This window comes from Mustela nivalis (genome assembly GCF_964662115.1).
Source record: "Mustela nivalis genome assembly, contig: HAP1_SCAFFOLD_2998, whole genome shotgun sequence".
In the NCBI taxonomy this organism is placed as follows: domain Eukaryota; kingdom Metazoa; phylum Chordata; class Mammalia; order Carnivora; family Mustelidae; genus Mustela; species Mustela nivalis.
Window position 1 is genome coordinate 50 of NW_028133671.1, and position 27,494 is coordinate 27,543.

The 27,494-nt window shown below is 47.2% G+C and overlaps 1 long non-coding RNA gene across 1 annotated transcript; it reads left to right on the top strand.

Moving 5' to 3' along the window:
- Positions 1-667: 667 nt before the first annotated feature.
- On the top strand, positions 668-27,494 carry LOC309858636. The gene is made up of 5 exons (XR_014308280.1): positions 668-1,685; positions 3,890-4,036; positions 5,514-8,966; positions 9,187-9,473; positions 18,666-27,494. It is a non-coding gene; the product is annotated as an uncharacterized lncRNA (long non-coding RNA).

Below are 27,494 nucleotides of genomic sequence, written 5' to 3' on the forward strand. Positions count from 1 at the left end.
TCGAAAGTATTGGTTTCTGCACATTCTCCCATGTGTAGTAATTGTTCTCCGTTTCTCCCAGCACCCCCTGGCACTTCCTGGCAGCCCTGGGGACAGAAGGTTTCCTCCTTTTTAGCAGAGAGGGCCCAGAGCCGCTTCTGAGCGGATATCCGGCCCGCAGGATGCAGAGGAGGCAAAGGCCTCATTGTTCCTTGGGGCCAGCCGCCCCTCCCCCACCTCCCGTAGGCCTCGCAGACCTCGGGGGTCCGAGGGCCCATTTCCCAGGCGTGGGACCTTCAAAGAAAGCAAGAAAGAGAGGCGGAATAGTTCTGAAATCTCATGTTCTGAGCATAGCGCGGAGAGGCGCTCAGAGCCCCAAGATAAATAAACCCGTCATTTGAAAGCGTCTTTCCAACAAGGGCTCCGCGTGGTTACTCATTACCGCTCTCCACGGCCGACCCGGGCGATTCCGGTACCTTCTTCTAACCCGTAATATTTGACTGTAATGAGGGTCGTGAATTCACGGGCCCCGCTTGCCGGAAGGCACTTTATTAGCTGAACGAGCCGCTTCCCACGCCCAGATCCCCCGAGTGCCGGCCAGGCGCGCGGGGGCGGTCCCGAGCCCAGGGGGGCGCGGTCCGCGTGGACCCGCCGCCGCGCAGCCGCCCCCGCGGCCACCAGGGGGCGCTCGGACCGCGCGGCCACCAGCGCGGGGAGGCCGCCGACTCGCAGACCCCTTCGCGCCCTCGGAGGAAACAAAGTACACCTTTGTCAGCGTCCCGGCGCGTGTGCGTGTGAGACGGCGCACACGGGCCGGCCTCAGCGTGCGCAGCCCCCCCGGGCTGACCTTCCTCCCACTCCAGCACGCCCCGAGGGGCTGCCAGGACCCGCACCGGCTCCTGCCGGAACACGGCGCTTCGCCCGCCGCCGCCGTGGCCTGTGCACTTCGCTTTCCCCGCTCTCGGCAAGGCGGGAAACGGGCCAGAGGGAGCCTGGCCCCGGGACTGGGGGCTACGGCTCGGCCGGGCCGCCTTTGATTCGCCCGCTGCCCCTCGCAGCCCGGGCCTCCCCGGGCTACCCCGAGCCTCCCCGGGCCACGTGCGCTTTCAGTCCGGGTGCAAGTCCCGGGGCAGGTTTCCGAGTCAGGAAGCCCGCGCGCCACTCCGGCTCGGGCGGCGCGCCCTCAGGACTACAAGTCCCAGCAGGCCCCGCGCCACGATCGCCGAGGCAGGAGGCGCGGCCCGCCTGGCGCCTGCGCAGTGCGACCGCCCGAGTCTGCTAGTACCACACCCCCGGGAGGGACGGAGGGGAGGCAGAAGCATCCGAAGCATTAAAGCATCGGAGGGAGACGGAGGGGTGGAGAATGGAGTGACAGAGAAACGCGGAGGGTGGGGGGTGGGGGGGAGACTGTTGAGGGAGGGGGGAGGGGGGACACAGAGGGAGGAAGAAGCGGCGGCGGCGGCTCCTCTTTGCAGAGGGGGAAAACTCCGAGGGATAAGAGCAGGAATAATGCGGTAGGCAAGGCGGGCTGCTCGCTCCCGGCTCCCGGCTCCGGCAGCAGCGGCGGCAGCCCGAGCAGCGGCAGCAGCAGCGGCAGCACCCCCAGCAGCTGACAGCCCCGCCGGCAGGCTCCCTCGCTGACCGCCGACTGTCAATGGAGCTGGAAAACATCGTGGCCAACACGGTCTTGCTGAAAGCCAGGGAAGGTAAGAGGCAGGGCTGGTGCGTGCCTGGCGTATTCGCCGCGGGCCAGGGTGCGGGCGTCGGGCGGCGTGTAGGCTGGGGCTGTGCGTGTGCAGGATGCCCGCAGTGAGTTGGTCGCGAGCAGGACACCTCGGAGGGCTGCTCTGCAAACGCTTCAGGGGTCCTGCCCTTGGGCTCCGAGAATATGGACTCGGGTAGAGAAGCAGAAAGGTCGAGGTTGCAGGGATTAAGATGCTAAAATCTCCCTTAGTTTCCGGCTCTAACCTTACAGACCCTGCCATCTCGGCAGCTGTTGAAAGGTCAGTTGGAAAAGCATTCATTCAGGAAGAGATGGGCAAACATGCAAACAAAATAGCTTTTCGAGTCGGCCCGGGATGGTTCTGTGAGTGTGAATCGGTGTGTGTGTTGGGGCGGGTGTGGGGGGGTGGAATTAGCAGAAGCCAAGTCTTTGCTTGCGCAGGCTGAGTTGATATAGGCTATTGCTGGAAACCATCCGCTGGGAATGTTTCTTAGGGAAATCCCGTCGTGTGGAAGGAAGCCTTTTAAAGGCAAAGTGAGATGTTAAGGAATTAGCCCGTTCATAGAATTACGGGAGATATGGCTGTACAAATCACCTAGAAAATAATTCAGAATTTCAGAGTTGCCCCCCCCCCTTGGTGATGGGAGGAAGAGATAACTGAACTGTCTGATCTCGGTTCAGTTACGAAAAGAAAGGTAAGTGTGCTGGGTGCTTAGATGCGTTTTGGGTGCTAATTATTAGATTTCCTGCGTTTAGCTGGCAGGAAATATCGTCAAAACGAAGTGGGTAAGAGCCTAAGTCAAAGCTGTAAACACACATTTTAACTCTTCCATGAGACGGAAAAAAAAAAAAAAAAGAGAGTGAGAGAGAGAAAAGAAAAGTGGCCCAGAAACTTAGATGCTTCCTAAAATGATTGCGTGTAAACATACATATTTAGGAACACCTGGAATTTATGTAACATCTCTTTTGCCAAGATTTGAGCTCTGGCGTGCAGCCGTTTTACAAAAAGGGGAAGTGGTTTTTCCCTTTCATGGGAGGAGGCTTTCTTTGACACCCAAGGTAGAAGGCAGCCTAAGTAAGGTCTTGACTTCAGAGGGCTACTCAGGGAGCAGTCCACGAAAATGCCTTACCTACTTAATATTTTCATTCACCCACTTTGATGAATGAAGGAAGAATTTCTGGCCAGCAATAAAACGATTCATGTTTACCCAGGCAGTTCCATCCCCTTGTGGCTATGTACACGCTGTGCCGGTGGGTGATGCGCGGCCCAGTAACTCAAACCAGCGTTCACGTCGTGATTTTGTCGTCACTTGTCGCTCTAAAGCCTCCTGGAAGGTTTGCTTTGAAAACCCCAGCAGAGTTTAAAATATGCTGGTCCGTCCCCCCTCCCTTGCTCAGCTTTAATGTGAACAGATTTGTAGGAGTGGCTGTTACTTGAGGACTTCAGGTTTCTAAGGCCTGAGCTTCTTTCTTTCTACCGAACCTGCCGTTTTAGCGAACTGGATCAAGGTGGGGACGAGTGGACTCTCCCCTGGACAGGGCTGTGCGTCCGGGAGGGAAAGAAGCAGAGAAAACAGCCCCCGCTCTCGCCGCCGCTGCAACCGCCACCTAGTGGTGGGACATGGTTGTACATCTTAGGGCTTGGGGGCTGGGAAAGTTTTCCACCCTCCCTCCATTCTGAAATTATTTCTTGGGAAATCACTGGATATGATAGTGCTGGAGGCTTTGCAAGTTTCACTGGTTACTCCTTTAAGGAGGAATCCTGTTCCTTAGATCTATGCTCTATACGTTCGTTCTCCTGGGTTTTTTCTTCCCTCAGCCTTTGGTTGCTTCTTTTATTATTTTTTTTAAAAAATTTATTTATTTATTTGACAGAGAGAGAGAGATCACAAGTAGGTAGAGAGGCAGGCAGAGAGAGAGGAGGAAGAAGGCTCCCTGCTGAGCAGAGTTTGATCCCAGGACCCTGAGATCATGACCTGAGCCTAAGGCAGAGGCTTAACCCATTGAGCCACCCAGGCGCCCCTGGTTGCTTCTTTTAAAATGTTTTGCTTGGAGTTGGCAAAGTGTTGTCAATTTTCTCTCCCAAAATCGGTCTCTCTAGTTTTTCCTCTCTTTCTTTCTTTTTTGTTTTTTTTTTTTCACTGCCTGATATTTTTGTTTGGCAGGCTAACAGATTGTTTTTTTCAGAACTTTAGGGAAGAGAACTGCAGGCTGGAAGCATCTATGGAATGACTGAATTGCAGTGATCAAAAGTGCTGGAGAATGTGCCTTTCACTTCCTTTGCTTTTGAAAGTCTTTTCAGTTTCTGTTGGAGAGTTTGGGAATCATCTCATGGTGAGAAAATAGCTTCATGCCTTTGAAATGGAGAGGTTCTTGTCTGTAAGGAAAGGGAGAGACATGAATGAAAAAAACTAATCACTGACATTGACACTTCATTTTCTGAATTTGCGTTTCTCTTCATCTTCCTTTCTTACATTTAAAGAGAATCTCCGATTTTATGTGCTTCCACTTTCTTCTTTTGGGTCTTTATTAAATCTTTGAGCACCTATATTCTAGTTAGTATGGAAGATTTTAGAAATAAAATCAATTTATTTTTCTCTTTTCAGTTATCATATTCTTGAAGTCATTCTTTTAAATTAAGGAACCCCCCCAATCCCATTATCCAGATATTGGGAAATGAAAATTTCAGTCAGTTTAGTGAAACATCTAATGTAAAATTTATAGTATACTTAATAATCTGAGTTGTTTAGAATGTTTAAAAGCCCTTCTTACATGAAGTCTCTTATGAAAGGTCACAGATGAGAAATATAATGGGCATATGTGAAATTTAATTTACTTCACTTAACAAAATATACTGTAAACAATTTAAAATGTGGCTTTCAAGTAAAAGTCACATTTGTCCTGAACAATAGAGAAACAGGCCTTGAAGAAAGACAGATGCACTTTACAAATGCTGTAAAGGAAATTGTAATTGTCCATGTTGGTGGGTAATTCTGGGTCCTATCTCTCATTATTGTTATGCATTCTTAAAGGCAAATGGCTTCTTAGTTCACCGTAAATTCAGATTCTTACCATAATATGTATAAAGGGAAAACATGAATATATCAATAACATAGGAAATCTGTAAGTGGTTTAGAGTAAAATGAGTCATTGTAAGTAATTATAAAACATAGCAAACAAATAACACCTTTGTGAAAGTTTTTTTTTTTTTTTTTAAAGATTTTATTTATTTATTTGATAGACAGAGATCATAAGTAGGCAGAGGCAGGCAGAGAGAGAGGAGGAAGCAGGCTTCCCACAGAGCACAGAGACCCATGCGGGGCTCGATCCAAGGACTCTGGGATCATGACCTGAGCCGAAGGCAGAGGCTTTAACCCACCGAGCCACCCAGATGCCCCTATGAAAGTTGTTTTGAAATAAGAAAAGATAGATCTGATCATCTAAGTTCAGAATATTAAACCTCCCAAATGTACCTTGTGGGCTGTTTGTTTGTCCTGGTCTTATGAGAAAAGTCTCATGACTTGGTCACTCTTAGAAATTTTAGATTACTTTTCTAAAAAGTGATTAAGAAAAAAAAAAAAGAATATGAGACTGAATTCATGCCAATTTATGGAAATGAGCTTAGTGATTAAGCATTTAATGAAAAGAGACCCAGACTATCTATCTATTTACATTTTAGAATCTCAGAAAAGTGGCAAGCAACCTGGTGTCGAAATAAGAGGGAGAAAGAGTGTTTGCAGAGTGTCTTTTGTGTGTTTCTTTCTGGTTTTATTGTTGCAGTAAAGGTTTTTATGTTTTTCTCATATTCTAGATGTCTTGCCTCACTCTTGAGTGAACGGTGGTGAAGAAGCAGTTTTGCAAGGGCTCACCTTTCTTCACAGGCCAGCCATAGCCATATCTGATCAATAATCATGACAGAGGGAGTACTGATCACATTTTCCTGAGCATGATCCTAGCAGGCACTGAGCCCAGGAAGCCAGAAGTCAGAAATGTAATGACTTTGCCATTGGTCCCAATTTCCGAGAAGCAGAATGTATAGGAACTTTTCTCTCAGAGAACTCTGTGGCTTGTTGGCCTGGATCTTCCTGATGATCAAGATTAGGGACCTGGTGAAGCTCTTGCCGGCAGAGGTTAGGGATGGTGGGAGGGAGGTGGGAACCTACATCCAGCTGGTGAAGGGCAGCCTCTGCCAGGACCGACTCCGTATTCCATCACACGGCTGGAAGCCCGTGCTTCCTTCCCTCTCCCTCGTACCCCTGGTTCAGGATGATGAAACCGACATGTCAGTGTATTTCATTATGAGAACACTGGAATGTCTCTGAAACTTACTGACTCCTTCCTCACTGTCACCGGCAGGCAGGCATACTTGGTCCTCCCTGGGGCTTCTCCCTTCAATCTTACTGAGCTGAGAGCTGCAGGGTTCACCCCTGGTAGGAAACTGCCTGCCCTGTTAAGTACAATGCTCTTAAATGAAACCTGCCTTTTATTTTTTCCAAGTGTCTTTTCAGTACTGATGACTTTGAGGTAGAGGAAACAAAAGCGGTGTTTTCAGAATGGCTCGCTCTCTTTCAGAAAGATTTCAAGTGATGATTTTAATTAATCCAGCGGCTTGTTTTAAAAATCATCAGATCAATGCCCACAAGACTCTTCTCTTTCAGTAGCTTAGCTGCTGCTTGTCAGATTCTAAACTCCAAAGTGCCCAAACTCTTCCAGTGCCCAAACTAATCCTTGTTGAAATGATGTCTTCGGAAGCTGTAGCTCTTGTCGTGGCTTGGTAAATGATAGCCTTTGGGTCTGGGCTGAAGACTTCAGTAATGTCTAAGAGGATTCAGGGAAGAGCCCAATATATGTCCAAATCTACCTTTACCAAGGGCTATTCAGCCCATACCTGGGAACTTCCAGTGTTTTTGGGAAACCATCCAGGACTGTGGGCAATATTTGTTTTTATTTTATTTTATTTTATTTTAAAAAAATTTTAGAAGATTTTATTTATTTATTTGACAGAGAGAGAGATCACAAGTAGGCAGACAGGCAGAGAGAGAGGGGGAAGCAGGCTCCCTGCTGAGCAGGGAGATGCATGCGGGGCTCGATCCCAGAACACTGAGATCATGACCTGAGCTGAAGGCAGAGGCTCAACCCCTTGAGCCACCCAGGCACCCCTGTCTTTTAAATTTTTTAAGTAGGCTCCATGCCCAGCGTGCAGCCTGAAATGGGGCTTGAACTCAGGACCTGAGATCAAGACCTGAGCTGAGATCAAGAGTCCGATGCTTAGCTGATTATTGCCACCCAGGCACCCCTGTGGGCAGAATTTAAAGTTCATATTTGTTGCCGAGATATTTGTGGCTCAAGGTAAAGCATTATAATATTTAGACTTTTTTTGAAATAAAAACCATCTATGGTTACAAAAGTATATTAACCACAGTCGACCATGCAACTGAGCAGAAACTTGAGAGCACCATAGACCATGACCACAGACAGGTGACCCCACAGAAAAGGAAATCAGGAGGCGCGCCTGGGGGGCTTAGTCCGTTAAGCTTCCGACCTTTGGTTTCTGCTCAGGTCATGATCTCAGGGTCATAGGGTGGAGCCCCTCATCAGGCTCCATACTCAGTGGGGAGTCTTCTGGAAAGTCTCTCTCTCTGCCTCTCCCTGACTCCTGCTCTCCCTCTCAAATCAATAAATCTTAAGAGGAAGAAAGAAGGAAAGAAAGACAGAAAGAAACCAACCAAGAAGAGTTTCTCCGGTCCTGCTCCCCCCACCCCCACACCTCACACCAAAATAGAATAGTGAAGAAAAAGGGTTTTAAAATGTGATTTTAAAATGATTAAAATGGATTGTACAGGCTTAGATAGTAGGAGTGATTGCTACTTTAAAACATTCTGGGGGTGGTGGCTCAGTCGTTAAGTGTCTGCCTTTGGCTCAGGTCATCATTCCAGGGTCCTGGGATTGAGCCCCCCCCCCCCCCCACCAATCAGGCTCCTTGCTCAGCGGGAAGCCTGCTTCTCCCTCTCCCACTCCCCCTGCTTGTGTTCCCTCTCTCACCGTCTCTCTTTCTCTGTCAAATAGATAAACTCAAATCTTAAAAAAAAAAAAAAAAACCCACATTCTGTATTACTCCAGTGAAAATTTTTATTTAAAAATATCCTAAAGATTGCAAAAATTTTAATCAGTAAATCAAACTTCTTAAAACCGGTCTTTTTGGAGTGAAGACCATGTTGTTCCATTGGTACCATCCAAACACTGGAGGATCCACTCCACTTTGTACCCATCATGCTGGGTTTTAAGAAGAAGGCAGTTGTGGCATCTGGGTGGCTCAGTCAGTTAAACATCTGCCTTCGGCCCAGGTCATGATTCCAGGGTGCTGGGATCGAGCCTGGAGCGGGGTTCCCTGCTCAGTGGGGGGTCTACTTCTCCCTCTCCCTCTTCTAGCTCGGGCTCTCTCCCTCTCTCTCTCAATAAATAAATAGAAGCTTTACAAAAATAAAAAAATAAAATAAGATAAAATAAAAAGAAGGCAGTTACCTCTACAATTAGATCATAACCTCCCCCTCCTCAGTTCCTCGTTTAGAGAAAACCGTTCTCAAATTGTCTTTGGGGATTCTTACAAGGGTGGAACCATTCATTCATTCACTCATTCACTCATTCATTCAACATCTGGCTGTTGAAGGGCCCTGGTGTGGGGGGGGTCAGCCTCACAGAAGTGCCGCTGCAGGTGGCTTTGGGCCTGTCATCAGCATCATCATCTCAGGCTTTTAAACTGCTAAATCAGATTTGAGTTGAACTAGATTCCCCCCCACCCAAAGCTAAAGTCCACAGTGCTGTGACCTGCTTCGCTAGGTCACCATATTGACTTAGCTGTTCCAAGAACTTGGAAAATAGCCTGAGGGACCAAAAATAGGATTTAAGGATAATCCAAAGGTCACACTTGAGGGATAGGCCCGAAATGTGGAAGACAACCGCTAATTTTCCAAGACATTGTGTTTGATTATGGTCAGCTCCTACAGATGGAAAACACTAAAAACAGGGGCAAGAGGACCATTTAGTGGGGAAATGAGAAGATCTAAGAGAAGAACTGGTGTGCCGGGGGAGCCTTCCAGGTGGAACTTTGGAGGTCTTTCTAGGGCCGTGGCCTGGGTGCGGTTGCTGGGCCACAGTTCTGGAGTGAAGGTGCTGGAGGGCGTCTTCCTTTCTAGCTTTTTGTTGGGATTGATTTGAGGAATGCAGCCTGTCACCTGGAATGACCTGGAAGGGTTAAAGCTCTCTAGTCCTTTATTTTTTTTTTTTTTAAGATTTTATTTATTTATTTGACAGAGAGAGAGATCACAAATAGGCAGAGAGACAGACAGAGAGAGAGATGAGGAGAAGCAGGCTCCCTGCTGAGCAGAGAGCCCAATGCGGGACTCGATCCCAGGCCCCTGGGATCATGACCTGAGCCGAAGGCAGAGGCTTAACCCACTGAGCCACCCAGGCGCCCCTCTCTCTAGTCCTTTAAATTGGTGTGCTGTCCAACGTGGTAGCTACTAGCTACATGTGCTTCTTTATATTTTAATGAATTAAAATGAAAAAATTCAGTTCCTTAGGCAGGCTGACCACATTTCAAGTGCGCAGGAGCCTCATGCAGCCAGCGGCTCCCTTGTTGGGCTGCACAGATACGGAACATTCCCAGCACAGCTGAAAGTTCATTTGGACATAGCTGCTTCAGAGGTCTACACATTCAATTGAAGAAGAGGGTGATAACCCCGTAAACTTTTGACATGAAAACAGCGGGGAGGTAAGGGCGGGGAAGAGGGAGAAATGGAGCGGGTATGGAGAAGAGAGAGGGAAAGAGACAGAGGCAGGGTGGGCGCTGGGGGATGAGGGATTAGGACTGAGTCACTTTGGAGACAAATTTAGTTCAGGGACACTCACAGATACTGGTGGTGGTGAGCCAGCCATATTTTTTCTTTTTTTTCATATCTTGTTGGGAAATTTGCCTAGGTTGAGCAACCGACTTTCCTGATTCAAATTAAGTGTGTATTATAGATACCGACAGAGCCCTGTGTTTCTTCTTGAAACTCCTGATGTGAGGATATTTTGAAACAGTCATTTTATTGAGAAAAAAACATTGTATGTATGGTAGATCCACGGAAGGAAGGAAAAAAACAAAACCAAAAAAAAAAACCCCAAAAAACAACCCAGCTCTTTCTATGGACTTCAGAAAGTTGTTTTAAAGGAGGGTGAAAATAGGTAAAACAATTTTATGGCTTTCCATGTCTTCTGAACAGCACAGACTGAAATAAAATCATAAAGAGAGATGTCAAAAACACAGCATCTTTGTGTCCACTTTAAAATGCTTTCTCCTTAAAAACTGTTTCGTGTGAGATTTAAAAGATTTTGAAGATAACCCCATTAGAGCACACTTAGAAAGCGGCGTAAGCATTTGAAACACTCAAATAGTTAGTTGCCCTTCTTCGGTGTCTGAAGCAAGGAACCCTATTTGAAGTTGTGCCAAAGAATCAACTGGTAACATCCTCCTGACAGAAGTCAGTAATAAATTAGGCTAATTTCACAGGGCCTGCTTGGTCCCTAGGAATTTGTAATCTGTGGAGTATCAGTCTTTTTTTAAAAGGCAGCAATGAAATGAAACTCAAAGGACAACTTCCAGGGAATGTGCAGAAAGCCAAAGAAACTCAGATAAACAGATAAGATGATTCCCATGTTGTGAAGTGGCAGAGCCCGGGGGGGGGGGCACACCGACTGCCCCCAGTCTTCTCAGTTGGTCTACTGTCTGGTCTTTACTTGCTAGAATGGAGATTCCTCTGGTTCACAGTGAGACGGAGATGAAAGGAAGTCACTTGAACTGTGGACTTTCGCAGAACGACCCTCCAGAATCCTTTAATGTTCCAAAATAAATCTTTCCCCTCCCGTGTAACATAAGCCAAAAAAACAAACCTGTCGCTCAGGGCGGTATGGTTTCTAAACGTGAATGCCCATGAGGTTGCAATTACAGAAGAGAAAGAGGGTCTCTGTCCCATTTCCTGGGAAAGGGGTGTAATTGGAATATAATTGTCCTCATGGATCCTGATTTCAGGTCAATGCCAATTTGAGAGCCATTGGTTGTGGTAATTCTTACTAGGTTGTGAGTGACTACTGATAGGTGAATCCTCCCATAGGTGTTTGCATTTTAAAGTAGAACTGTTGGGGCACCTGGGTGGCTCAGTCCGTTAAGTATCTGCCTTTGGCTCAGGTCTTGATTCCTGGGTCTTGGGATCGAGCCCCATGTCGGGACTCGGCTTCTCCCTTTCCCTCTGCTCCTCTCCAGCACTCGTGCTCATGCTTTCTCAAATAAATAGATAAATCAAATCTTAAAACAAAACCCAAACAAACAAGTAGAACTGTTTACCAACTCAAATGAATCTGTGATTGGGGTGTGTGTGTGTGTGTGTGTGTGTGCGCATGCATGCACACATGCAAGGCAGCTCTGGTCCTTTCTGTAGCCCCATTACTGGTGTTCTTCCACCTGCATGGTCTCCCCCATCCCTCGCACATACCGACACATCAAAAGAGACGGTCAGCCTCTTGGCATCTTTTCCTGGCAGGGCTCCGAGAGAATCTTGAGAAGCCGCAGAATTGTCCCCAAGGGACAGGGCATTAAACCAGATGGGTGGTGGTGGGGATATGTCGTTGGCAGCATGTTCCTCCGTTTCCTTGCCAGAGCCCATAGATGGGCTCCGGGCAGGCCAGTTCCTGCTGGCATCAGCATAGCACGTGCAGATCACATCTGCCCCCTGTCCGCCCTTCCTTGGATACCTGCTCCCCCTGGGAAACCCTTGTCATGAGGCGTCTCTGCCTGATGGTACCTTAGGTGTGTGCCCAGATGGTTGCAGTTTTCTTCACTGAATTCAAAAGAATCGGACTAGGGTGCGAGAGGAGGGGGGGACCCACCAGAGTGATTCCTCTGCCCGATTGCATGGGGTCCCCCTCTCTGTTTCAGAGACAGTGTGTGAAGCAGCGTTTTCCACCCAGAGAGGCTTCTCAGTGTTAACCCCTTCCCATTTTTCAGTGGTAAGTTTATAGATGTTTGCACTTAGAGGCCATATTAACGTGTGTGTGTGTGTGTGTGTGTGTGTGTGTGTGTGTGTATGTCTACGGGATGCATTAACTTAGCTTTCCTTTTCGAGGATCTTTGCCAACCGAGAGTCTCTTCTTAGGGGTCCCTGTGAGAACCGAGGTGCTGGAGGGGAGGCAGCATGGTGTCACTGCCTGGTAGTGAGGGGACAGGAACTCAAGCCTTTGATCTGCTGCTGCAGAGAAGGTGAGCCTCCAGACTTCACCACTTCAAGAAGAGAAGAGGGGTGAAGGACAGGGTTGCCCAAGTACAGGCCAGAGAGAACCCAGCCAGTGTAATTGGTCAGCCTATCTGATAAAAGGTCTTGTGAAACCTCATTTGAAAATGGAATTCCATCTTGGCAAAGGTTTTACACCACTTGTAAAATGAAAACAAGCTGGAGAGGTCAACAAATGGCCCAGGAAAAACAGCTTTGGGAGGGCTGGTGCAGAAACGTGCTCTGCTTCATCTTAATGTTGTCTGTTAATGCATTCAGGAAGAGCTTGTGGGGATGTTCAGATAACATCTGTGGGAAGGAACTCCAAGCTCTAGGAAAACTAGGCGGTGGGGTGGGGACAGAGAATGGGGCTCCAGACTTGACTGGCAAAGGATGTCTCAAGATCCAACTTTTCTCAGGCCTGGTGCTGCCCTGCGTCCCTACCCCCACGTCTCTAAGTCACAGATTAGGGAGGATGTCTGTCAGAGGCGTGTGTGCCCCGTGTGTTCAAGAAATGCCGGGCTGATGTTTTACCTAAGTTACATGGAGGAGAGGAGGAGAACAGAGAAAGTTAGTAAGATCCTCAAGAAATGGCCTTGATGTCACAGTAGATGGTAAATTAGGAAATGATTCAATGATTCAATTAAATGAGTTAAGAAAGATTAACTAAGGGTCTAGGGCAAATTGGAAAATGTTTCCCACATGTTTGTCTTAACTGTGAAAGATGTCTGGCAAACTCCCCCACCCCCATCCCCAATTTGGAAGTGGTTTGTTTTACTTGTTTTGGAAGAAATAAATATTTGCATTAGACCAAAACACTCGGGGCAAACAGTTCTCCTGAATTCTGAGGCTCTGTGTGGGTTGGAGGAGATGTCTCATGCCGGTAACGTCATACCTTTTTTGGCTAACTCGAAGGCACCTTAGGACACAATCTTCACATGTTTTTCACATCACGACTAGAACGGGGTTGAGCGAATGGAAAGAAAATAGGAAGCCAACGATCCTTCCAGACCTAGGAAAGTCTGTCGGCCTGCCATGCGAGGGATGCGATCGTTATAGAAAAATTGCCTTTCTGCTTATGGCCAAAGAGGCTGGATCCAATTAAGACAAGGAAAATGTATGTTAAATTGGAGGAAAAAAAAATGTCTAAACAGTCAATTCTGTAATCCTCTCTGGAGAGGAAGAAGCCAGCGTGACGGGGCTTTATGGATGAAGCCAAACCCTGTGATATATAATAATTAGCAACCACTGGTTATTTTGCCACACACTCATTCTGCAGACCACTAACCATTGCTTGGGATGGAATGCACCGAGCCTAGATATTTGCCCCAGATGTCTTCCCATCAGTAGTATCCAATTAGAGGGATTTTTAAAATTAAAGCTTAATTCTCTATAACATATAACAGAATATAAATTAAAGAAGGACAAACCTGATTTCCTCAGTGGTTGCACGGGTTAGGAAGGTGTGGCTTAGTTTCTGGGTACGCTTCGAGTCTACGTCTCGGCTTACATTTTGGTAACTGCTGGGTGGCTGATGGTTTTATATCATCGTGTCTGGTCTTCTCACTCGTCTCTTTGGCAGCTTGAAGACATCTCGGGAGTGAGCGTGAGGGGTCAAGGATTTCAGAGTCAGGTTCTTCTTGGGCAGGTATTTAGAAGTGAATGTGTGTCTGCTCATAATTCCATTTGCCCAGAGTGCGGGCTCTTGTGCTCTGAATACCCACTCTCAGTAGGAGAGCTCGGGGACTCCCCAGAAGCAAAATTCTGATGGGAACAGCCTTGGATTGGCTTCTGCATCTTGCTAGAGTCATCAATCCAGCATTTAGTGTATACTTACAGTGTAGGTGGCAGGTTCTGATAAGAGAAATGGTGAACAATGGAGTCCCTCCCATTTTTTCTAAAAGAATCACTTAAAAATGATAAAGTCCTTTGTGTCCATGGTTTTCATTGATCTTTGTAATCCTGTGAGTGTGTTTTGCTCTCCCCCATTCTTTAATTTATTTATTTATTTATTTATTTATTTATTTGACAGACAGAGATCACAAGCAGGCAGAGAGGCAGGCAGAGAGAGGAGGAAGCGGGCTCCCTGCTGAGCAGAGAGCCCGATTCGGGGCTTGATCCCAGGACCCTGATCATGACCTGAGCCAAAGGCAGAGGCTTAACCCACTGAACCACCCAGGCGCCCCCTCCCCCATTCTTGTAGGTGAAGAATTGGAGGCTCAGAGGGGTGAGTTACTTACCATCCGGTCCTCTGCTAGCTCCAGAGCCCCGACCCCGCACCCACCCCTCTCCACGCTCCGCCCCAGCTGTCGCCCTCTGCAGCTGGGAACATCCGTACTGACACACATGAGACGTTTGAAAAAGAATCCAGTGCGCGGCTGTGACTCACAGCTAAATAGGGGTCATTTTCTCTCATTTTTAAGACTAAAAAAATTTCCCCCAGACAGTCTACCTGTTTGCTAGAGAAGCGTTCAAAGAGCAGTGCAAATCAGCAAGAAGAAAGTAAAAAATCTCTGTCCTTCCAGGTGTCTCGGCTGCCAGTCCTGCCTCTCAGGGGTAGTCACCATCCCCATCTGGGGGTCATTCTTCCCGATCTCTGTGTCTGTGCACGTGTGAGCACACTCGTCCGTTTACACGAGTGGCAGACTGTATACATGCTGTTTTGCAGCTGTTTTCAGGCAACAACATGTTGTAGGGCTTCCCCACATCTGTGTGTCTAGTTTCCCTTGAGATGGATGGGTGCTGCGAAAAAATTGTGAAGCACTTTGGAAACCAAGTATCGTTTCAGTGAAATGCTGGGGGTCTTCTGGCATAACCCTGAGGGTTATCTGGTTCCAAAGGGGTCTGTGGTTGCCATTTGTCTTGGCCTGGTTTGATCGTGTATTTAACCAAGCCCCTACAGTGGGCCATTTAGGTCTTACAGTTTACTTATTTGTTTGTTTATTTGTTTATTAAAAGATTTTGTTTCTTTATTTGACGGGGTTGGGGGAAGTAGGCTCCCTGCTGAGCAGGGAGCCGGATGCGGGGCTCCATCCCAGGACCCTGAGATCATGACCTGAGCTGAAGGCAGAGGTTCAACTCACTGAGCCACCCAGGCGCCCTTGTTTATTTTTCTTAAGTAGGCTTCATGCCCAGCATGGAGCCCAATGCAGGGCTTGAACTCATGGCCCTGAGATCAAGACCTGAGTTGTGATCAAGTCAGTCGCTCAACCGCTCAACTTACTAAGCCACCCCAGGCCTCTCAGTGTTACAATTTTTAAATATATTGTAAGCAGTGTGGGAGTATCCTGTACATTGTGTAATATCTTGATACACTTATTTAAAGATTGAGGTTTTGTTTTTTGCTTTTTTCTTTTTTTTTCCTGTGGTGGTATCTGCCTAATAGCGTTTCCTCACCCCCTACCCCACACTCCACTTTGGGAAAAATAATACTAATTTCTAAAGTGGATCCTCCTCTCTCTCTGCCTGCCTCTCTGCCTGCCTCTCTGCCTACTTGTGATCTCTGTCTGTCAAATAAATAAATAAATAAATAAATAAGAAGGGGCTCCTGGGTGGCTCATTGGGTTAAAGCATCTGCCTTCAGCTCAGGTCATGATCTCAGGGTCCTGGGATTGAGCCCCACATCAGGTTCTCTGCTCTGCGGGGAGCCTGCTTCCTCCTCTCTGTCTGTCTCTCTGCCTACTTGTGATCTCTGTCTGTCAAATAAATAAATAAATAAATAAATAAAGTGGAGTTAAGTGGCCCTAGGGATGTACAAATACATTTTCTTATGAGAAAGGAGCACGATACACAGGAGGACGTGTGATAAGACATTTTTGAAAACCTTGGGATGTAATACCCTTCACCTCTGAGAATACAGCCATCTTTTCTGTGGTATTCAAAGTTTGGATTAGGGAAATCAAGTTCAGTCAAAGACTTCCTTGGCAGCGACCATGTCATGGCCCCTGGGTTTTGCATTTGTGGGCTGGGCAGGGAACATAAGACTCTGATAACAAGCCCACAGCTTCGTAAAAACGGGCACACAGCAAGGACCTACTTCTCTCCCTTCTCCTCTGGCGCTCACCCAGTGCATCCGTTCCCGGGGTCTTTGTGGACTTGCACAACGTCAGGGAAGTACACTTTAGCTCACGGAGGCCGTAGATCTGTAAGTGTATCTGGGGGTAGGCAGGCTCTTCCCGAATTCCCTCAAAGGTGTCACATGTGCTCCCTTTGGGAGGCCCCTTAATCTCTCTTGCGGGCCTTTTACCCAGTACGGCGTTCTCCTCTGTGGAATTTTCTGGGTTCTTCCTCTAGTAGCTACTTTGACTGAAGGTTTGCACGTGATTTACCTGGCGAGGGTTCTAGGAGTCCCACCTTGAGAATCAAAAGCACAAGTAAAAACAGGAATACAAAAACAAGTCACTGGCCCTGCCTCCCCTTTTTGTCTCCCTCCAAGAGAAGCTTGGCATGAAGCCAGCGTCTGAAGCCTTGGGTCTTCAGTATTTTTGTAACCGTTGGAGGGGAGGGTGGCATTTTCCTCCTGGAGGCATCTGTGGATCGTTGGCTCATACTCCAGTGCTCACTGCTGCCTGGGAGTAGCAGAGTGGACCAAACTGAGAAAAACGGCCCGTTAATTGGATGATGAGTCTGATGGTGGCGGTGAACTCACTGTCATCTCCGTGAGCTCCTTTCTTCTGCATGGAGGGACGAAAGGAAGCTCAGGCAGAGAGTAGTGCCCGTCTCCAGCAGAGGACCAGGCCCCCAGTCAGGACTGGCCTCTGTCCTCTGAGGCAGCTCGGCAGCTCTGATGCCGATTCTCAGGCTGCATTTGTTCCCAATAGGATGACAAAGTGCCATACCACGGGCAACTTAGAACCACAGAAATTTATTGTCTCACAGTTCTGGAGGACAGAAGCCAAAATCAAGTTGTGGGTAGGCCACACTCCGTCTGGAGGTGCTAGGGAAGGATCTGTTCCAGGTCTCACTCCTTCCTTCTGGTAGCTTCAGGCATTCCTTGGCTTCTAGATGTCTGTCTTCTCGCTGTCTCCCTTCACACAGTCTTCCCTCTGTGCCTGCCTGCCTCTGTGTCCACATTTCCCCTTTCTAGAAGACACCAGTCAAACTGGATTAGGGCCCAGCCTAATAACCTCATTTTAACATCAAATTATTTATTATTATTATGATTATTATTTTAAATTTTATTTATTTATTTGACAGACAGAGATCACAAGTAGGCAGAGCAGCAGGCAGAGAGAGAGGAGGAAGCAGGCTCCCCGCTGAGCAGAGAGCCCGACTCGGGACTCGATCCCAGGACCCTGAGATCACGACCAGAGCCGAAAGGCAGGGGCTCAACACACTGAGCCACCTGGGTGCCCCTCAAAAAAAATTTTTTTTAAATTGAGGTGTAGTTGACATACAATATCACATTAGTTTCAGGTGTACAACATAGGGATTCAACCTTTATGTACCTTAGAAACTAACCTCATTTTCACTTACTCACCTCTGTAAAGACCCTCCTTCCAAATAAGGTCAATGCTGGGGTTAGGGTTTCAACCTATCTTTTTTGCAGGGGCCGGGGGGGCGTTGGACACAATTCAGCCCATAAGAAAAACCTCTGCCCATGATCTGAATCAGAAGCTCGTGGGCAGTCCCTAGGAATTTGTATCTTACAAACTCCCGAGGATCAGCCAAGCCAGGCATGGGAACCACCGCTCTGAAGATTTTGGGAGTCTGTCCCGAGATGATGCTGAGCCTCTGTTCCAACCTGGCTCTCCAAACAGGACTCTGCACCTTCCCTGGGATCTGGTTTCTGTCCTCTGCTCAAATCTTTCTAGGGTTGGGGAACTCACACCCTCTCTCAAGCGGCCCCTCCTATTTTGAACTACTGAAGTAAGAAAAATATTTATTAGACAGGCTTCTTGTTTTACCCACTAAATTGCAACCTCCCGGAGGGCTGGGACTTGGGTTTTTTCTTTCCCTTTATCTCCTTGGGCCTCAAGAAATGCTGATGGTAAACCCAAATCTGCAGTCAAGCCCAGGGACACCTGGGCCAGTGAGTTCTGCTTCTGCCCTTTGGAGGCATTGAGAATAAATGCAGCACACTTTGCTGGGGGGTGGGGGTCCGTTTTATCCCCGCGCAGTGCAGAAAGTTATTTTGTTTTGTTTTTAAGATTTTATTTATTTATTTGCAAGAGAGAGAGAGCAAGAAAAAGAGATCGTGAGCAGGATGGGAGGTGAAGCAGGCTCCCCGTGGAGCAAGGAGCCAGCCCTAAGGCTTGGTCCTGGGATTCTGGGATCATTACATGAACTGAAGGCAGGCACTTAACCCACTGAGCCACCCAGGCACCCCGAAAGGTGTTTTATTATAGCATGGGGACAGGACCTGTGGACAGAAAGAACGCCTGGGGCCCTTCTAATATTAGAAGACAACTGTGCTTCCCACGTTAAAATTGAGAACCCTGGCTTCTGGATTGCCAGCTCGGTGCCTTCCTTGCCTGTCACATTCAAGTAACTGACACATTCAGCCTAGGATCAGAATCTATTATCAGCTGAGGAGATTGTGTTGCTCACATCTACAAAGGTCAAGGACATAGCCATTAAATAATTTCTTCCTGAGGTGGGGTCAAGACACCCACTTTCTTCCTTTTCGAGGTAATATGGGTATCTTCTCTTGCTCTTAGGTGTCCTGAGCCAAGATGTTTCAGTTCCCCTGAAAGCTCTATTGATGCCTCTAATGAGAGGTTGAAGAGGAAGGAAGAAGGTGCCACCAACATGCTGTGTGAGCTTTGGCACATTGCTTGACCTCTCAGAGTTGTATAAATGTACACCTTGCCCGAGTGATTTCTAGAGCTCTATTCACTTCAGATCTGAGAATTTGCTGGTGCATTTTCCACTGATGGTAATTCATCTGTGGGTGCTTCATAATAAGATTTGATGTTAATTTGAAGAGCAGCCATTACACATTAAAATGAAAATTACCCCAAGGAAAGAATTAGAGCTGGGAGGGGTTACATGTGTAATAGAAACAAACAGGGAAAAACCCTACTACTGCTAATTTAACTGATGCCTGCAATCTAAGAAGGGCAAATGCATGATTCTAGTATTTTCTTTAGTGGATTATAGAAAAGAAAATTAAATCAGAAGTCAAAAATAAACAGTTTGATTGCTCTTTACTGTATTGTCTTAATAAACAGTCTTCCTGGAAAATTTAAAAATACACAGTGTTCTGTCTGGCCAGAGAAAACAATAAGCAAATATTGTTGAGAAAATGTGAGACTTTTCCATCTAGGTACGAGTGACAGCAACATTGCCATGTGGACTTGGAGACATCCCACAAGGAGTTAGAGGTTGATAAGCATTGCCTGCTTTTCAAAGCTTGTGACTGGGGACACATCTGTCACCCATGGGGTTAGAATAGGAGTGGGCAGTGCTGAGCATTCTTGCAGACTCTGAGCAAATCCTGACCCACTTCTTCATTTGCCCACAACGTCTGGTCTAGACGTCCGCCTTGTCTTGACTGGCCACACATATTTTACAGTCGAGGGGGCTGCTGAGAAGATTGGTGGTTCTCTTTCCCTTAGGTTTTCTATGGCTGTATGTGGCAAAAAGTGGTATCTCTGTCATCATCACATGGGGTTAATGCCCTCATGAGTACAGAAACCCAGTGAAGAATACAAATAAAAGAATGTCGATATAGACCCAAGTGTAGGTAAAAATTTAGTTTATAGTAATAGAAGCATTTCAGATAAAAGGGGAAAGTATGGCTCACTCAGGAACTGGTGCTGAGATAAGGGACTAATGAATCATTGGGGAAGACATAACGTTGGATTCCTACCCCATGCTAACTAAACAAATTACAGAATTGAAGATTTAGATTTGTAAAAAAAAAAAAAGAAAAGAAAAAGAAACTATAAACATTCTAGAAGAAAGTATAAGTGAATATTATAAGAAAAAAGGCTAACATAGCTGACAATGCAAAAAATAAAAAAGAATCTCTGACAAAAGTGATCACAACAAAAATTGAAAGTTGGGTGACAAGACTGGAAAAATTGCCTTAATCTATTAGATACTCTCCTAGAAATCAATCAAAAGGAGGAAATGCTCCGTAGAGAAATGTCCAAAGACCATGAGGAGGCATTTCACAAAAGAAAGCATAGCTACAAAAGAAGCTCTATTAATTAAGCAGCAATCTTGGTCGCAAATGACCGCAATCCAGTTTGAGCAAGCACAGGCAAATGAGAACTCATCTGGGGGGAAACTGAGGTGTCTTGCATGTCAAGGAAGGGTGGGAGGTACAGGGACCCGGATGGCCTCAGAAGCACCGTAACCCAGAACTTGAACACTTCTAGCACTCTCCATCTTCTCTCCCATCTGCTTCGTGTTCTCCCAGCCTCCTATTTCCTCACCACTTTCTGTGTGTTAGGGGAACATGTCATGGTTTCCTATTTTACAACTTGCACCAGTAGACGGAGACTGGTCTTTTCCTCCCAGTTCTGATTTGAAAAACTAAGGAATGACTCCACTTGACCTGTCTTGTGTTGGTGGATCGCTGTGGAACAATTTATGTAGATTGCAGGCTTCAATTCTTAGATTCTTAGTTTGAACTCCCTAGGGGTGAAATGGTAACAACATGATGGCTCTGGTTACAGCTAGAGAGGATGGGGTATTAAGTGGAGAGGTAGTTTCCAGGGGAAGAAGAGAGGCATTATATAGGGATTCACTATACAAGAAAAGATAGATATTCAGCCCACCAGTAAACCGAATCTTGTGTATATGCAGAATCTTAGAATGGCAAAAATGTAACACATTGATAAGGAAGTGTGGGTAGATAGGTTCTTTCAAACATTACACTCCCTTTGCTGATAGGAGTGCAAATTGATGTCTTTCTCAAGGAGTCTGACAATATATATATCAAAAGGCTTAAAATTATATAACCCTTGACCTTGAAATTCCAATTCTATGATTTCATCTTAAGAAACACAGTGCACGGATGCTTGGGGGGCTCAGTGGGTTAAGCCTCTGCCTTTGGCTCAGGTCATGATCTCCGGGTCCTGGGATTGAGCCCCGCATCAGGCTCTCAGCTCAGTGGGGAGCCTGCTTCTCCCCCTCTCTCTGCCTGCCTCTCTGCCTACTTGAGATCTCTGTCAAATAAATAAATAAAATCTTAAAAAAAAAAAAAAAAAAGAAAAAGAAAGAAACAGTGCACAAGGGCGCCTGGGTGGTTCAGTCAGTAAGCATCTGCCTTTGGCTCAGGTCATGATCCCAGGGTCCTGGGGTTGAGCCCCTCATTGGGCTCCTTGCCCGTTGGGAAGCCTGCTTCTCCCTCTCCTACTCCCCCTACTTGTGTTCTATCGCTGTCTCTCTGTCAAATTGATGAATAAAATCTTTAAAGGAAAAAAAATAAAAGAAACAGTGCACAAATGGTATATAGAATATTATAAATGGTAGAGGGTATTTTTGACAGAAATAGGAAACAATTTCACTGACCATTTTAGGGGATTGATAGTAGGAATTTTGGCATATTCAAATAATGGACTGCTCTGTAGCCATTAAGAATTAATGGAGATCTAGTCTTACCGACCCAGAGAAATGATCATGACATAGTGAATGGAGGTTGGTATAACCTGGATTTTGTATAGTGAACCTGCAACATACAAGTGGAAAAATCAGGTAATCTGGAGAAGGGGGATGGGAATTAGTGCCTTGTAAATGTCAGTTTGCTTGCTGGGACCATAAAGAAATAAAATCTTTCTAAAAGCAAAGCATGTAGGGCGCCTGGGTGGCTCAGTCGTTAAGCGTCTACCTTCAGCTCTGGTCACGATCCCGGGGTCCAGCCCCACCTTGGGCTCCCTGCGCTGCGGGAAGCCTGCTTCTCCCTCTCCCACTCCCTGTGCTTATGTTCCCTCTCTCGCTCTGTCAAATAAATAAATACAATCTTAAAGACAAACAAAACAAAAAGCATGTTATGCCTTCTGGATCTCACCAAGGGTTGCCCTTGGCATTTCACCGTAGGAAGTAAGAAGATTAGTCCAGCCATTTTGTTTAAATGATTCTTGAAATTTCTCCTTCAACCCGTTTTTGTTGACTGACTGGCTTGACTGAGTCTGAAATACATATCTTAGCACATTTAGCGCACTTTTTGGACTCTGCTAAATGGCAACACATCTCTTTCAAGTATGAATTTGATTTTTGGGAAAAGCTTATGTTCCATTATTGTTAGCTTTGGTGCATAAAGCAGGTACCCCGTCTGGGTGACCGTTTTGGAGTTGGCGAGTCCAGGGCGAGAATGAAGACTGGGAACCTTCCCAGTGCTCTGGCCAGGGTGGGGGTTTATCTGAAATCGCCCAGGCACTGTGTGTTCACTGTTAATGGTAACCGCTGTCGGTTGCTTCTTTTATCCTCACATTACCGTTTGTGGGAAGTGAGTATTTGATTCTTATATGACAAGCTGGGCAGTTTGGTAGAGAGACAGCGTGACAGTCTGGAATCCTGCAACCAGGGACATGCTCAGTGGGTACTGGGTTTCTGTCAGCCCTGTCTGGTGGACTAATAATGACTGACGAGCCGGAATATTTCGGGATGCACAAAATCAGAGTCTGTTTCACTGATATGATTCGAGTACCACTTCCTGGGTGTGTGACACTAGCAGGGGTGCTTCTAGAGGGTAAAGATGAAAGAGAGTGCTCTTCCCTTTCAGGGAGTTCTGATCTAGTTGGGCAGCGACAGGCACATGGCCAACGACATTACAAGGTAGAATCTGGCTATAAAGACAGTCCTGATCGGGGGCATTTGGGCTGGGCCATGAAGGCTGGTGGCTGTGGGCTTGAAGCCACCATTAAAGTGGCTCCCCTCCTCTGGGTGCCAGGGCTGTGAAGGGGACTTTATGGATCATGTACTGTTTATTACAATTTGATAAGTCACGTATCCCTGTCATTTGCATGCAGCAAACCCACAGAGGCTGAAGTGATTGTCCAGGGTGAGGTAAGCGTTGGAGCTTGGATCTGACCCTAAAGCCAGTGTGGTGGGAATTCCATCACGTGATGTTACCATGTGGAGAGTGGTGAGGCCGGACTCCTGGGAGTGCAGAGGGCAGAGCCAGACGGTGGTGACTGGGGGACTAGAACATGCCCGTTGTTCACCTGGAGCATGGAGTGGCTGTAGGGGAGCATGGAACAGGAAGGCTGAGCCAGCATATGGGAAAGCCAGGCTGAGAAACTGGGTGTTACATTTTTAGGCAAAATGGAACCACTGAGAGTTTTTGAGCAGAGGAGGCTGATATTGGCTGAGCCGGGAGACACCGAATCCGGCAGCAGAAGCTGTGAAGCCAAATGGGCAGTGGTTCTGAGAAGTATGTGGTCCTGCAAAGAAGAGGGGTGAGGTGGGTGGGAGTGGCTTTGGGGAGGCTGATTCTACAGAACTCGGCACCTCATGGGACATGGAGATGTGTGGAAGGACCAAACTGTTGAGTCTGAACCCAGGTGACGCGGTAGAGCTGCCAGGAGCTGCTGCTGGCTCTGGGAAAAGATGCGGGCGTGGTCTGGGTCTCACGGGGTGGAGGGATGGCCAGCGAGGAGTCGTGGAGGCTGGAGAGAACCTTCCGGCGGGAGGCGAGGGGTGGGGGGTGAAGGCACAGCAGCAGCTTCAAAGAACACGGGAGCGGATGGCTTTGTTTTTCCCTGCACAGCACCCTCTTCTTCTAACAGCACAGCCCCTCCCTTTGTGCTGTGGGCTCCACCCCTCTTCCGTATTCAGTCCCTGAGGTTGGGGGGGATGACTTCTCATTGGCTCCATGGGTGAGCGTGGGACCCAGCCGTGGCCAGTCAGAGCCCTGCTTTCTTTGACCTCCCTCTCCATGGGTTTAGGGACGAGGATGTGATTCACCGTCCAGAAAGGCATGCCCTTCTGCCTCTGGTGTTGCCAGGCTGGTGGAAGGGGAGCCTGGAGCTACTGGTAGTCATTGCCTGAGAATAAAGGCAGCGGGAGAGAAAGAGAGAGAGAGAGAGAGAGAGAGAGAGAGAGAGAGAGAGATTGATTGGTTTCCCAATCAATGGTTGGTCTCCAGCTATCCTATGAGCGACATGGACCACCCTGGGCTTCCTGTTGGGGTGAGCCAGTAATATGACACTTACCAGTCGAAGGGTCCTGGGTCATTCAGGATTAGAAGCTATGTCTTTAGGGGATACCTGCCTTAAAGGGCCCAAGAAGGCAGGCCTGGAGGGAGGGGATGTGGATCAAGAGAAGGTGCCCTGAGTCAAGGAAGGCTGGGGAGCTTTTATCCCAGGCCTTGCCTGAGCATAGGAGCAGGTGCATTTGACATTGGCCATACCTAATACAATTCCCAGTGTGGTTCCCTCTGTGGGACTCTTAACTGTAGGAAAAAAAAAAAAAAAAAAAAAAAAGAAATCAGGAAACAAGTAAACAAATAGGCTGGTCACCATGGAAATGGAAACCCAAGGTGTTAGGAACAATAGCCGTGTGTGAGTCCGGAAGTGGACGCTGTCTCCCCAGTTGCTTTGACCCCAAACCTGCGTCCCTGTGGGAGCCCGGACATATCCATAAACTCGTTACATAGACAGCTTCCCCTGGAGAGGGAAACATCTCTGATAAGCCTTGGTTTCATCATCATTAAAATGGCAATAAAATGAATATGGTGCTTGTGCATACCAGCGCTCTCTTCACAGCTGCTGGTGGGGACTCTCTTTGTCCCAGTCCCTCAGATGAGAAAGATGGAGAGAGATTCCTTAAGTTGCCCAAAGTCACAGCTATTAGTGGAAAAGGCGAGACTTGTACCCAGGCCCCAGTGTCCACGCCCTTTCAGTAGCCATGTTCTGCCACTTCACACTGGTGTTCCAAAATTTTGGTAGAAGCAGTTAATACTGATTTTGCGTGTCTTATTTTATTGAGTCCCGACCACAGACCGATGAGGCAGGCGCAACTGGTTAATCCCACTTCATAATGAAAAGGGAGGCACAGAGGATTTAGGAATCCTGCCCAAGTTCCACAGGCAGTAGGAGGCAGAAATATATTTTGAGCTTATTTTTTCAGATGGATTTGAAATGCTGATGTGCCTGAAAATTATTTTGGAAGCCCAGGATGTGTGTTCACTGTAATTTCTAAATCTGGCTCTCATCAATTGTGATGTTCTTCATGTGTGGATTTATATTAAATCAGGGGGGTGAACATTGTGGACAGAGGAAAGTAACTTGATTTGTCTATTATCATTAGAAAACCATATTCAGGAATGCACTAACATGTAAGTAATTGGACAGTGTTAAAGCAAAGGAAAAAGCTTTGAAAACAAAATCACACCTTTAAAATCTATGCAAATTCTTTTTCTTGGTGAAGGAAAAACCAAATGTACTACTGTTTGTGGGCTGGCTGGACGTGTTACAAATGCTGTGGGGTGGGAGTATGTGACAATTTTTTTTCCATTGAGGGCCCATTATAAGACACACTCGGGCTGCTTAAACTCCCCCAAACTCGTGAATTGGTTCAATAACAAAAAGCATGAATCATTTTAATATGAAGGTGCAGGAACATCTGCCTGAGTAATTTCTGACTTTTTTTTTTTTTCTTGTTGAAAACGTGTTACATTTGGGATTTATTGTTGGAAATAAAAGTGGATCTGGGGACCGGTGGCCTAGAAGCTTCATGAAGACGGGTCCTTATTATTTACTGCTTATTATTTACCTGCTTATTATTTATGCCCTTTGTCATGTGTCTGTATCCAGTGGGTCTGAATGAATACTTTTTAAATGAATGATGAATTTAGGAAGGCCTGTATTCTGCCCCAGGCTAAGCCCACTCCTCTTGAGGAGGTTCCTTAGACTGGCAGATGGCCAAGGGGTAATAGAAGCTTACGGTAAAGTTCCAGCTGGTTTGGGGGCCCAAGGCAGAGCTCTGGACTGCTAGACAGGGTAGCCCAGTTTGGGAGCCCGAGAACCCCCTTCCTCCTGAGACTCAGGCCTAGTCTCAGCTCTCATCACTCTGTCAGAAAGGGCAAAAGTCCCTCTCCACCAAGGAGGGGATTGGGCCAGGGGAAAACGGGCAAAGATTCAGGAGGCCTCGGGGCCTGGCTTAGAGCTGGCTTAGAGCTGGCTTAAGCCTCAGCCAGACAGGGGCTCCTGGCCTGGCTGTTCCCAGAGGGTGTGAGGTTGGGCCTTGTGGTGACCTTCCCTGGGTGACCCTGCTTCCACCCTCTGGGACCTCCAGGTCACCTTCAGCCTCAACCCTGGGGAGCCATCTTAATTAAGAGCTAACTTTGTTCTGGTTACTTAAGGTGTGCTTTGCCCCATGCTAAGGACTGACTGCAGTCTCACTGGTTTTCCCTTTAGCACTTTTGGTTTCTTTTCTTTTTTTAGAGACAGAGCATGAGGAGGGGGTAAAGGAGGGGAGAGGTAGAGGGAGAGGGTAGAGAGAGTATCTTAAGCAGGCTCTAAGCCCAGCATGGAAAGAGCCAGACTTGGGGCTCAGTCTCAGGACCCTGAGATCATGACCTGAGCTGAGATCAAAAGTCGGTTCCACGCTCAGCAGCCTGAGCCACCCAAGCGCCCCTCCCTTCAGCAGTTCCTTTTCTTGCTGTTTTCCTGTCTGTTACACAAAACACTAGTGCCTCCGTGCAGCGATCTACAGCTCAGAATGGTTTGTCTCCTCCTCCTTACAGGGATCCTATCTGGATGGGACTGTCATAATCCCAGTTCACAGCTGAGGAAATTTGAGGCTTAAAGAGTATAAGTACCTTGTCCAGCATCATGTGTCTTCTCAGTTGCCTAAACCAAGCAAGGGAATGTGACTCTTAAACCCGTTTTCCTTCTCCACTGGGTCTGGGGCCCAATCCCCTACGTTGAGTTTCCGAAGGAAGGTATAGGCCTTTGTTTTGCAGGATTATTTATTCAAGTGACTGTTTTTTGCTCAATCACAGGGCACTATGAGCTCGTTAAGGGCTTTACGCTTGATGTATCTTGTATATTTTTATTGGGAAAAGGCCACCGCCCATCATATCTCTCATAGATCTGTTTCAGCAAAGCTGACTGTAAAGTGTTTTTCTGTAAAGTGAGCTCGTGTAAAGTGAATTACAGTGAAGTGAATCCTAGTTCCTGATCGGTTTCCTTCCTAAAAAAATAAGCTTGCTCCCAGAAGGTGTCCCAGGAGGATGGGAGTCTGGGATCTGCCTTTGGCCACATGCTCACCTCCACGCCTGCTCTCCCCTACCCCCCTACCCACCAGGCCCTGGGTGCTGTTCTTTTGTGCAGATAGGAACAGCGCCCAAGAGCGCCAGAGCCCTGGTTGTAGCAGGAGTTATTTACCTTCTAGTCTGGGACTGGTCAGTTGTTCAGCCCACACCATATCTTAAAGCCTCTGCCTTTAGCTCGGCTCATGATCCCAGGGTCCTGGGATGGAGCCCCGCATCGGGCTCTCTGCGCTGCAGGGAGCCTGCTTCCTCCTCTCTCTCTCTGCCTGCCTCTCTGCCTACTCTCTCTGTCAAATAAATAAAAACTTAAAAAAAAAAA